Source organism: Castor canadensis, chromosome 5 (genome assembly GCF_047511655.1).
Source record: "Castor canadensis chromosome 5, mCasCan1.hap1v2, whole genome shotgun sequence".
Lineage (NCBI taxonomy): Eukaryota > Metazoa > Chordata > Mammalia > Rodentia > Castoridae > Castor > Castor canadensis.
In genome coordinates this window covers 15,358,111-15,371,992 of record NC_133390.1, presented here as the reverse complement: position 1 = coordinate 15,371,992, position 13,882 = coordinate 15,358,111, and the positions used below count along the sequence as shown (strand labels likewise).

General features: G+C 38.1%; 1 non-coding gene across 1 annotated transcript; it reads right to left on the bottom strand.

The window, feature by feature from the left end:
• Positions 1–12,662: 12,662 nt before the first annotated feature.
• Trnaa-cgc (transfer RNA alanine (anticodon CGC)) lies at positions 12,663–12,735 on the bottom strand. The gene has a single exon. It is a non-coding gene; the product is annotated as a tRNA-Ala (tRNA).
• Positions 12,736–13,882: the final 1,147 nt, after the last annotated feature.

Sequence of the window (13,882 nt, the reverse complement as noted above, 5' to 3'; positions counted from 1 at the left end):
TATTTGGACTTTCAGCTCTAAAACTGAGAGGTTAATAAACAGATTTACTTTTTAAAGTTAGCTGGCCTCAGATATTTTATTATAATAACAAAAAATGGACGAATACCCACGGAGATTTAATAAATTTGAGAGTTGGACCAAGGATCTGTATTGTTACCAACTTCACCAGTAATCCCATCATACACCAAGGTTTGGGAATCACTTGTCTGAGGAAAGCTCTGCATAGAGATCAGAGCAGGGATACTACTGAAAGCAGTTGCCTCCCTCTTCTGACTTACCTCCACATAGGAGAAGGCAGAACAACAAGTGACAAGCATTCCTGCCTATAGAAACAACAGAATAGATTGGATTATTGGCTCCCAATTCTTTTCTGCTCCATGTTTCTACATCTGTCATTTGGCTTTGCAGTTCCTCCCAATGAATTGCCCCACCTCACTCATGTTCAAGTTAGCCATGTGACCCCCTCTGGCCAATGAGATATGGATGAAAAAATGATTGCCAGTTCCAAACTTAAGCCATAATCTTGCTTGTCTACTTGAATCTCATCTTGAGAAGAGCCTCCCCTTAGAGCTTCTGTCTGTGCAGGCCGGGCCCCACAATCAATACATTCTGCCATGCATAAGTCCAAGAAGCCAAGGCCAGGTGGACCCTGTTGAGACAGAGCTCCTAGCTGACACATTAACCAATCTCCATCTGAAATCTGTATGTATGAAAGGAAAAGTCATTGCCATTTTGATCCAGTAAATGTTGAGGGGATATTTTTAACCACCAACAGCTAATTCATACAGGACCAAAGAGTTACTCTCTAAGACATTTTACTTCTCTGTCCCCAACTCCAACATCATTTAGGTAAGTAGGAACTCATGTTTCCTATATTGAAAGAAAGCTCAGAGTTTAAGCAAATTCCTTTGTATTTTTATGAAACATTAAAGATATACACCATTAGGAAACATTGTCATCTAATGTCATACTATGCCATTTATTTGAATGTACCTGAAGACACAAGCACATAATACAAAGAAGCAAGCACATGAATGTAGAAGAGTGAAATAAGAGGAGAAAAAGGAATATTTAGGTCATACAACAGCACTACTTTTTTGTTTTTCAAAATAGAAACAGATTGTTGTACAGAATCCAGCAATTCTGGTGGAAATACCCTGCAATAGAAGCATGTTTTCCATTAACTTAAATACTGTGTTAGCCTCAATCAAAAATACACTTTCTTAAACTGAATGCAGAATTTATAGTTTTGAGAAACAGTTCCTGCAAAGGATCTGATGCAAACAACTGTCCTATGTGATTAAAACAATTCTTAGTTTTATTTTGTAAAAATGAAACAAGAATAACCTAGAGCAGCACTTAATCTCCCCCTCTCAACAAAGCACTTTAGCACAAGAGCTATCTTTTACATCTTTAGAGTGCATTTTCCTGGGATTTTTTCCTTTTTATTTGCACTACTGGGGATTGAACTCAGGGCCCTAGGCAAGCATTCTGCTACTTGAGCCACACTTCCAGTCCTTTTGCTTATAGTTTGTTTTTCAGAAACAGTCTCACACTAACTGTGCCTGGGCTGGCCATAAACCTCCATCCCCCTACCTCCACCTCCTAAGTATCTGGGTTTACAGATATGCACCACCACATCTAGCAAGAATTTTTATTTCTTAATGCTGTGTCTTAATTTGAGGTCATAATAGTATGGATTTATTCTCTATTCAATTAAACTACTCACAAACAACTTCACAAACACATGGACAGCCTCCAAGACTCTTGCTGGCTGACGTTGCATGGCAGTGATCTTTCTACTAAGCTAGTGAGTGAGTCTCTAAAGTGTCATAGATCTGTCCTTTTATTCAGTTATGTGATGGGTTATAGTTTGCATCTGTGTTGCCCTCTGGCTTTGGGTTGACATAAGCACTCTGCTGTGAAGAGATGCATCTTAAGGAACAAACAGGAGCATTTGTGAAGGGAGCCAGGTTCGGAGACTGCAGCTAACTTTGAATCTTGTCTGTGATTCATATATTTCACCTGTACTTCACCTTTCTCTTTGAGGAGCAAGCAGATGAGGGAGCTATTAATCATATCTTAGAAAGGAGATGAGAACACAAAGTGAAGGGAGTGAAATAGAGGGCTGGAGGAAAGAAGAGTAAAGATCCAAATTGATCCTGTCTAAAAAATGACCAAATTCTGAAATGAAAAGAAAAATATCTTTTGGGTTAATGGTACCACACATCCTGCCTTTGTAAGCAAACTCTTTTGTTGGCTACTGGAAGAGTCCCCTGTAGGTACCCAGCCTTGGATGTGACCAACCAAACTCTATATTAATTGGAAATGTAATCAAACATTTTTGAAACAAGAAGAAGTTATTTCCCAGCCTGGAGGGCTGTGATGATAAACATAATCTGTAAGTGGCAGCAGTGAGGGGGAGTCAGGAGTGAATTACCTACTGTTTATCATATATTTAGAAGACTGAGTGCTTAATGCCATTTTCCAAAATACTGAGTTCAGTGTAGCAACACCAGAGACATCATCATTCCATAAATGTCATTTGCACTCTTAGTCACTGGGAAGTTTGGCTTCTTTGATTACATCTGACTGTTGCTTCCACCATCATAAACATAATCCTCTGAATCATTTCCACTCTTTGGAAATGCTGGTTTTAATGTCACACATAAATTCTGCCATAGTACTAATATTCACAATTTAATTTGCAAAACCTTTAAGTGAATATATGGTCTTTCCTATAATTTCACTGGAAAACAAAAAATTACTAAGACTATGACTGATTCCTTCTACAGTGGAGAATAACAACTCTAGGCCCATGGATCATATGACCAGTCATCCCCATTTTAAAATTCATATTGTTTTTCAAAGAGCAAAGCACATGAGCTAGCAGGCCTTCTTGCAAAACGAACTCTTCAGAAAGAAGCATAAGGTAAGATTGCTGCCATTCACATTAAACATGTCAGAGTTCTCTTTCACATTTAAGAACAAATATTAAGCCGGTGGAGTAGCTCAAGTGGTAAAGTGCCTGACTACCAAGCATGAGGCCCTGAATTTAACACCCAGTGCTACCAAAAAAAAAAAAAAACAAATATTAAATCATTTGGAATTTCCCTTTGCTGAGTCCTGTCTTCCACAGACCCTCTTCCTCTGCCTTTTCTCTACCTGTCCTCCTGTCAACAGTCAGCCCTTGTGCCAATCTATAAGAAATGTTATAAACAGAAGACAGAATCTCAGAACTTGAAGATGAAATGGTAATTAAAGGAAAAACTGAAGAACTATTAATTAAACAACTCAAGACCTGTGAAAAGAAAATGCAAGAACTCACTGACTCCATCAAAAGACCAAACTTGAGAATCATGGGCATCAAAGAAGGAGAAGAGGTGCAAGCAAAGGGAATGCGTAATATATTCAACAAAATAATAACGGAAAATTTCCCAAATCTAGAGAAAGATATTCCCATACAGATGCAAGAGGCCTCCAGGACACCAAACAGACAAGATCAAAATAGAACTACCCCCCGACATATCATCATTAAAACAACAAGTTCAGAAACTAAGGAAAGAATATTGAAGGCTGTAAGAGAGAAAAAACAAGTAACATACAAAGGTAAACCCATCAAAATCACAGCAGACTTCTCAACAGAAACATTAAAAGCAAGAAGAGCATGGGGCGAGATCTTCCAGGCACTGAATGAAAATAACTTCAACCCCAGGATACTCTACCCAGCAAAACTATCATTCAAAATAGATGGAGCAATAAAAGTCTTCCATGATAAGCAGTAACTAAAACAATATGTGACCACAAAGCCACCACTACAAAAGATTCTGCAAGGGATTCTGCACACAGAAAGTGAAACCCAACTTAACCATGAAAAGGCAGGCAGCACCAAACCACAGGAAAAGAAAAAGCAAGACAGTAGAGAGTAACCTCAACTTAGGTACACACAATCAAACCTTCAAACAACTAAGACAACTAAATGACAGGAATCACCACATACCTATCAGTACTAACACTTAATGTTAACGGACTTAATTCACCCATCAAAAGGCACCACTTGAGGAAATGGATTAAAAAGGAAGATCCAACAATTTGTTGCTTACAGGAGACCCATCTCACCAACAGAAATAAGCATAGGCTTAGGATGAAAGGCTGGAAGAAGATTTACCAAGCCAATGGCTCCCGAAAACAGGCAGGAGTAGCAGTACTATCTCTGACAAAGTAAACTTCAAACCTACATTGATCAAACGAGATAAAGAACGACATTCCATGCTAATAAAAGGGGAAATAGACCAAAAGGAAATAATAATTATCAAACTGTATGCACCAAATATTAGCGCACCCAATTTCATCAAACATACCCTGAAAGACCTAAAAACATATATAAACGCCAACACAGTGGTTGTGGGAGACTTTAACACCCCATTATCATCAATAGATAGGTCATCCAAACAAAAAATCAATAAAGAAATCTAAGATCTAAAATATGCAATAGATCAAATGTACCTAGTTGATGTCTACAGAATATTTCATCCAACCTCTAAACAGTATACATTCTTCTCAGCAGCCCATGGAACCTTCTCCAAAATAGATCATATCCTAGGGCACAAAGCAAGTCTCAGCAAATATAAGAAAATAGAAATTATACTGTGCATACTATCTGATCACAATGCAGTAAAAGTAGAACTCAACAACAAAGTAAAGACAAAAAACATGCAAACAGCTGGAAACTAAATAACTCATTACTTAATGAAGAATGGATCATTGATGAAATAAAAGAGGCAATAAAAAAGTTCCTGGAAGTCAATGAAAATGAAAACACAACCTACCAGAACCTATAGGACACAGCTAAGGCAGTCCTGAGAGGAACATTTATAGCCATGAGTGCATATATTAAAAAGACTGAAAGATTCCAAATCAATGACCTAATGATACATCTCAAACTCCTAGAAAAACAAGAACAAGCAAATCCCAAAACAAATAGAAGGAGAGAAATAATAAAAATAAGAGCTGAAATCAATGAAATAGAAACCAAAAAAACCATACAAAGAATTAATGAAACAAAAAGTTGGTTCTTTGAAAAAGTAAACAAGATCGATAGACCCCTGGCAAACCTGACTAAAATGAGAAGAGAAAAATCCCAAATTAGTAGAATCAGGAGTGCAAAAGGGGAGAAAACAACAAACACCATGGAAGGCCAGGAAATCATCAGAGACTACTTTGAGAACCTATATTCAAATAAATTTGAAAATCTTAAAGAAATGGACAGATTTCTAGATACATATGATCATCCAAAACTGAAACCAAGAGGAAATTAATCACCTGAATAGATCTATAACACAAAATGAAATTGAAGCAGCAATCAAGAGTCTCCCAAAAAGAAAAGTCCAGGACCTGATGGATTCTCTGCTGAATTCTATCAGACCTTTAAAGAAGAACTGATACCAACCCTCCTTAAACTGTTCCACAAAATAGAAGGGGAAGGAAAACTGCCTAACACATTTTATGAAGCCAGTATTACACTTATCCCAAAACCAGGCAAAGACACCTCCAAAAAGGAGAACTATAGGCCAATCTCCTTAATGAATATTGACGCAAAAATCCTCAACAAAATAATGGCAAACCAAATTCAACAACACATCAAAAAGAATATTCACTACGACCAAGTAGGCTTCATCCCAGGGATGCAGGGGTGGTTCAACATACAAAAATCAATAAATGTAATAAACCACATTAATAGAAGCAAAGAGAAAAACCACTTGATCATCTCAATAGATGCAGAAAAAGCCTTTGATAAGATCCAACATCATTTCATGATAAAAGCTACTGTTAAATTTATATGGAAACACAAGAGGCCACGAATAGCCAAGGCAACACTCAGTCAAAAGAACAATGCAGGAGGTATCACAATACTTGACTTCAAACTATATTACAAAGCAGTAGCAATAAAAACAGCATGGTACTGACACAAAAACAGACATGAAGACCAGTGGAACAGAATAGAGGACCCAGATATGAAGCCACACAACTATAACTAGCAGTACAGCAACTAAGAGATAGCATAGATAAATGGGACCTCATAAAGCTAAAAAGCTTCTGTTCATCAAAAGAAATGGTCTCTAAACTGAAGAGAACACCCACATAGTGGGAGAAAATATTTGCCAGCTATACATCAGACAAAGGACTGATAACCAGAATATATAGGGAACTTAAAAAACTAAATTCTCCCAAAACTAATGAACCAATAAAGAAATGGGCAAGTGAACTAAACAGAACTTTCTCAAAAGAAGAAATTCAAATGGCCAAAAAACACACATGAAAAAATGCTCACCATCTCTAGCAATAAAGGACATGCAAATTAAAACCACACTAAGATTCCACCTCACCCCTGATAGAACAGCCATCATTAGCAACTCCACCAACAACAGGTGCTGGTGAGGATGCAGGGGAAAAAGGAAGCCTCTTACACTGTTGGTGGGAATGTAAACTAGTATAACCACTCTGGAAAAAAATTTGGAGGCTACTTAAAAAGCTAAACATTGATCTACCATTTGATCCAGCAATATACTCTTGGGGATATACCCAAAAGACTGTGACACAGGTTACTCCAGAAGCACCTGCACACCCATGTTTATTGCAGCACTATTCACAATAGCCAAGTTATGGAAACAGCCAAAATGCCCCACCACTCACGAATGGATTAAGAAAATGTGGTATCTATACACAATGGAATTTTATGCAGCCATGAAGAAGAACGAAATGTTATCATTTGCAGGTAAGTGGATGGAATTGGAGAACATCATTTGAGTGAGGTTAGCCTGGCCCAAAAGACCAAAAATCATATGTTCTCCCTCATATTCAGACATTAGATCAAGGGCAAACACAACAAGGGGATTGGACTTTGATCACATGATAAAAGCGAGAGCGCACAAGGAAGGTATGAGGATAGGTAAGACACCCAAAAACCTAGATAGCATTTGTTGCCCTCAACACAGAGAAACTAAAGCAGATACTTTAAAAGCAACTGAGGCCAATAGGAGAAGGGGACCAGGAACTAGAGAAAAGGTTAGTTCAAGAAGAATTAACTTAGAAGGTAACACACATGTACAGGAAATCAATGCATGTCAACGCTCTGTATAGCTATCCTTATCTCAACTTACAAAAACTCTTGGTCCTTCCTATTATTGCTTATACTCTGTCTTCAATAAAATTAGAGATAAGGGGAAAATAGTTTCTGCCGGGTAGCGAGAGGTAAGGGGGGGGGTTAAGGAAGGGAGCAAGGTGGGGTATGGAAGGGGGAGGGGAGAAAGGGGGAGAAATGACCCAAACATTGTATGCACATATGAATAAAATAAAAATTAAAAAAAAGAATCCTGTCTGACCATATTTCTCTTTGTGTTATTACAGATATATTTAGATCCAATTTCTCACTCAAAAACAAACTTCAGATATATAGCTATCTTAAACCACAGTCCTTAACCAAAATCTTAGATCAGATACAAACCATATATATAGTTATACAATCATATGACTTGAAAAAGTTAGATAAGTAAAAAAAAAAGTATAAAACTGATGTTTCTTTTGCATTATAATTGGTAATTGTGTTTCAAGACTTGAAGTTTAACCACCCAGATAACTCATGTGTAATTTTAGTTCACTGGTCAAACACTTCAGAGCAACTGACTTCTTCCACATGTCTGCCTCCTAAAGAAGACAGAGCAAATAAATATACTACCAATTTATAAACAAGGCCCACCAATGTTAAATAGTAACTCTTTGCCACTTTAAACAATGTTTCTTTAAATGTAGTGTTTCAAATGAAAATGCATTAGTCTCAAATGAAGAAAAACTGGTGAAGTCTACACAAAATTGGTGTAGGCAAAAATTATGTCGGCCAGAGTACAGCCTGATTCATCCCATCCCAATTCCCCTGTTTTGGAAAATCCATGATTTATTTAACTATTTTTAAGTGTTTCAAACATCTGAAGTGACTGCCAACAAGCTCATCAGTGGTGAGGCTGGTGGCCACCATTGGAAACAAACAGAGTGCAAGCTGAACAGGAATATCACAGGACAAGGACGGAAAAGGCACATTATAATGTTACTCAGGGGACGCCCTTAAAAACTATAGATTGATGACGCATTTTGAAGAAAGTGGGTGTCATTTTCCCCTCCCTTTCTTAAGATTAAGCTTATGGCTTACTTTCCAACTGATGGGGCAGATATTCAGGGATGGATAATCTAAATCAGGAGGAAGAACAGGCATAAACCCTAGGCTCAGTTCTTCTCTGGAGATCGAAAACAGAGAGCTGGGAACTCGTCTTGATTGCTGCAGTAGTGGAGTGTGTGTTTTTAACTTGGAGCTGCAGAGTTTTCCTCACCTGCAGAGAGAATAATAAAAAAAATCAGACTGTTAACATCTCCATTAGCTCTTCTTAGAAGCATTTGGAGCTTCTAACAGGAAGTTTCTCATTTGGGAGCCTGAATTTCTTTCTTTTCTGAGGCCACATCCAAGCTGGGCACATTGTCGCCTCCAAGAATTTCCTCGAACAGAATGTTATGGGGCACCCCACAGACCTAATCCAATTGTAGCATGCAAGCCTCCAGAATCACAACCGATGCTATGCCAACACACAAAGGGGAGGGGTAAGAGATGCCCAGTGCAAAACAAATCAACCTGGTGAATTAGTTTGCCAGTGCTGCCCTAACAAAGACCATGGGCGGGGTGGCTTAAAGAACAGAAATTTATTTTTTCACAGTTTTGGCTGCTAGGTCTGAGATCAATGTGTCAACAGAGCTGATTTCTTCTGAGGCCTCTTTCCTTGATTTGTAGATCTTCACATGTTCTTCCTTCAGAATGTGTTTATGTGCTAATCTTCTCTTCCTATAATAATACTGCATAGCTAGGATTAGAGCCCACTCTAAGTACCTCATTTTAACTTAATTTCCTCTCCAAACACTCTACCTTTAAACACAGTCACATTTCAAAGTTCTGAGGTTAGGACTTCAATACATGAAGCTGGGGAAGGAAGGGGACAAAATTCAGTTGTAGCACCCAGGAATGCCAGTCAAATACTGACATCCTGTGTTCCAGCCCCCAAGTAAACCATGCAACTTTCCCTGTGGCCCTGATGGACCCTGATGACCAGGTGCCCATGAATTCGGCTCTACTATGTAAGAAATGAGTCTGGAGGAGAATTGTGTCTATGCAAAAAAGCAGTAGTAGGATAGCAGGGTAAGAAGACAAAGGACAATAAGCCAAGTGTTTATCAAACAGTCCCAAAGAGCCACATCAGGAACCCCCTTCTTTTTAAGTAAATTTCACTGAAAGCTGTGGCGCAGGGGGAAAAAGAAAATTATATTAAGAGAGCAAAAGGTTTAAGGACTCCCTGGTGCTCAAAATTAGATACAGACCATAGTTTCAAACTTGCCTAATATACTTAAGGAGGCTGAACTGGTGTCTAAAATAAACAGAGTTTACTCTATAGTAGAAAAGGCAAATTTTCTTCAGTAATATACTTTTGCAAGGGGGGGAAAGTCCAGCATGAACTGAACTCAACTTGAATTTGTCAACAGGACCAGGCATTTTAAAGGACAAATAGGAGGGACGACTAGGGAAGGGAGTTAACAGGGGCTCAGTAGAGTTAATAAAATGAAAAATTACAAAAAGCAGAAAGAGGAAGGAAGTTTGTCCATGTGAAATCCACTCAATGCTATGATTTGTCTTTGTATGAAATATGTGTTATAATCTCTGTAATTCAAAGGAAATGCAAATTAAAACCACACTAAGATTCCACCTCATCCCTGCTAGAACAGCCATCATTAGCAACACCACTAATAACAGGTGTTGGCGAGGATGCGGGGAAAAAGGAACCCTCTTACACTGTTGGTGGGAATGTAGACTAGTACAACCACTCTGGAAAAAAATTTGGAGGCTACTTAAAAAGCTAGATATCGATCTACCATTTGATCCAGCAATACCACTCTTGGGGATATACCCAAAGGAATGTGACACAGGTTACTCCAGAGGCACCTGCACACCCATGTTTATTGCAGCACTATTCACAATAGCCAAGTTATGGAAACAGCCAAGATGCCCCACCACTCACGAATGGATTAAGAAAATGTGGTATTTATACACAATGGAATTTTATGCAGCCATGAAGAAGAACGAAATGTTATCATTTGCAGGTAAATAGATGGAATGGGAGAACATCATTCTGAGTGAGGTTAGCCTGGCCCAAAAGACCAAAAATCATATGTTCTTCCTCATATTCGGACATTAGATCAAGGGCAAACACAACAAGGGAACTGGACTTTGATCACATGATAAACCGAGAAGACACAAGGAAGGTATGAGGATAGGTAAGACACCCAAAAAACCAGAGAGCATTTGTTGCCCTCAATGCAGAGAAACTAAGCAGATACCTTAAAAGCAACTGAGGCCAATAGGAGAAGGGGACCAGGAACTAGAGAAAAGGTTAGTTCAAGAAGAATTAACTTAGAAGGTAACACACATGTATAGGAAATCAATGCGAGTCAACTCCCTGTATAGCTATCCTTATCTCAACTAGCAAAAACCCTTGGTCCTTCCTATTACTGCTTATACTCTCTCTTCAACAAAATTAGAGATAAGGGCAAAATTGTTTCTGTAGGGTAGCAAAGGGTAAGGGAAGGTAAGAGTGGGGGGGGTAAGGGAGGCAGTGGAGGAAAGGGGGGAGAAATGACCCAAACATTGTATGCACATATTAATAAAATAAATTTTTTTTTAAATCTCTGTAATTGTGACAAGAAATCCATGGGTTTGCTAGCAGGTGCTTATTGAAATTAGGCTCCTACCCGCCCACAGAGACTAGGAGACGGATTCTACAGACAGTGAATCCTCTTGACAGCCTCAAGTTTTCCCAGACACTTTATAAGGGAGTCTAAGGTCATCTTAGCAATGCCAGCTTGAGCTGTGGTAGCTGGTAGAGTGGTTCAAGTGGTACCTGCCTAGCAAGCAGTTCAAACCCCAGTACTACCAAAAAAATCATGGTAGTGTTCATTCAACTCTTTATAGGCCAAGGTTAAGTTCTAGTTGAGAGAGCACAGGGAATTCAGGTAGAGTTGTTTCTTTGTTAATGGTGAGAGTTTGCTAATCTGCTATAACCTCACATTTAGGTTTTAATGAAAACAAATCTCAGCCTTAAATTCCTTCATACAGGTAAACATTTATTAGCAACCTTTTCTAAATGCTGGATAAAACCTTTTCAGATTTTCTAGGTATGAAAGATATAATTGAAACAAACATAGCATTCTGTGCCTAAATGACTCGGTGCAATCAGAAACTCTCCCAAAGCAGTGTTTGGACTGAGAACCAATTAGGGAATCAAATCATGACTATCAGCAGACTAGAATCCATTGATACTTACACTCTGTTCATAAAAGGTAGAAAAGCCTCTAAACTATTTTAACCATTTGGCATGTTCAAAATATGGTTAATTTCATCATGCTAAGCAACAAACACTAAATTCAACAATAGAAATCCAGATTGGCAATCAATAGTTAATTCAGAGTATGAGCAGGAAAGCAAAGGGATGTAGAATGGAAGCAGATAGAAGCTGTTCTTCAAGTGGCCAACTCTCACATAAGGTCACCTGCCATCTTTAACCAGTGTTGCCCTGCCAGCATGGTCTCTGAATATACATAAAGTAAAAGCCTAGACAGACTGGCATGTACCAAATGTCATATAGCTTTTAAGTTCATTAAAATAAATTGCAGAGATGGCAACATCTCTTTCATAAAAACTTGAACTACAGCACAAAACTTGAACACACTGCACCTGGGATCAGGAGTCCTGGGTTCTGATCCTAGAAAGGCCGCATTAGAGACACCTTATTTCAGGCTCCATTTTTATGATCCAGAAAATGAAGGGATTGCTTGGTACAGTGTCTATGTTAGTCAAAATTTTCATTGCTGTGAAAAATACCTGAGAGAAATAATTTAAAGGAGGGAGAATTTATTTTGGCACATGGTTTCAGGGCTTTCATTCCATGATTGGCTGACTTCATTGTTTCTGGGTCTGTGATGAAGCAGAGTATTATGGAATAGAAATAGAGAAGATGCTATTTCTCTATTTCTCAGGATGCTGAGAAATAGAGAAAGAGAGTGACAGAGGGAGAAAGAGAAGAGAGAGAGGAAACGAAAGAGAGAGAGAGGCAATGGCCAAGGTGAAGATCCCATTCGAAGTCACACCCACAGTGGCCTACTTGTCCCAAACAGGTCTCAACAATGCCATCACACTAAATCCATCCATGGATTAACTCATTGATGCAGTCAGAGCCTTCCTTACTCAATCATGTCTCAAAAGCCCATCTCTGAACCCTGCTGCCTTCAATACATGAGTCTTTTGGAATAACATTTCATTTCCAACCCATAACAGTAATGCATGCATGTAATTCCAGCACTTGGGAGGCTGGGGCAAGACCGTTATAAATTTGAGGGAATCTGGGCTACATAGTGAGACACTATCTCAAAGAGATGGGGGAGGAGAAGAGGTAGAAAGACAGAGAGACTGACTTAGATTGACTTGGGTCAGATTTCTAAGATTCATTATTTAAAATTTTAGGATTTTATTGAAGGAGCTCCAGAAGTCCTACAAACTTGTGATTCACATTTTTTTTTAGCAGTACTGAGGTTTGAACTCAGGGCCTCATGCTTGCGAGGCAGGCACTCTACCACTTGAGCCACCCTGCCAGCCCATGATTCACATTTTAGATGGCTTATTTGGAATATATTTTAAAAGAAATAAAAGAAAATTCTATGTGAGTGGAAGCATTCACACACCCACCAAAAGGCAAAGAGTAAAGATGTATGTTCCTGCACTAACTTGTATTTTTTTTCAGGTCTCAGAATTGTTCCAAGACTATATCTATAATTGACATATAAATATATTACAAATGTGATTGAGGAAGTAAATTACAACAACTTTTTTTAAAATTCAGGTCTATGCATGTCAACTCATATAAAAGAATCTGCATAAGGAAGGACATAGCTATAGGACACAGGTAATGCAGCCAGCTTAATGCCAGGAAAGGCTTAGATAGATGGATGCTGTCACTGCAGCAGTTATAAAATAGGAAGTCAGTGCCTAAGATTTTGCACAGTTATTGCAAGTTTGACATTTTATCTTAATGATAAAGTTATTGTGTTTAGATCTTTTATCTAATTTTTTATTTTCCCTAGGTAAGCAAAACAGTTTCCTCTATAAATCTGAAAATAGATAAGGATTACTAGTTAAAAATAATTTCATAAAGATTTATTGATGGATATGGAGAACCCATAAAGCTAAATGACCAAGATTCCCAATTATTACCAGCTGATTCTTCAGCTAGGATTGATTCCATTCACAACAGCATACAAAATGAAAGCAATGTCTCACAAATCCATGTGATACAACTTGAAGACAATGTAGTATAATATACATTTCAAGGTCATCGAGGAGTTCTAAACAGTAAAATTTTTGCAAAAAAAGTTTGACTCCTAACATACTACAATGTAAATCTGAAATAAAATATGGGGAGCGTATAATATAGATCTCAGATTTTTTTCATTAGTAGTTCAGCAGTCAACTTATAGGAAAGTATGTGCAAACAATATTTACATCTAACAAAAAATTCATTAGCATTTGTATTCATATGTTGCTCTGTTGAAGGTCAAGGAGAAGTTATTAGAAAAAGCTTATCATATCCTGGCCTGTTAGCATCAGCAGGTCAACTACAGTTTGCACATGATGATGGCAAGGATTTTGTTTGGTTAATGCTTATCTCTAGGACCTAAGATAGTGTCTTGCATACACTAAGCACTCAATAAATATTTGTGAAATGAGCAAACAAATGAGTGA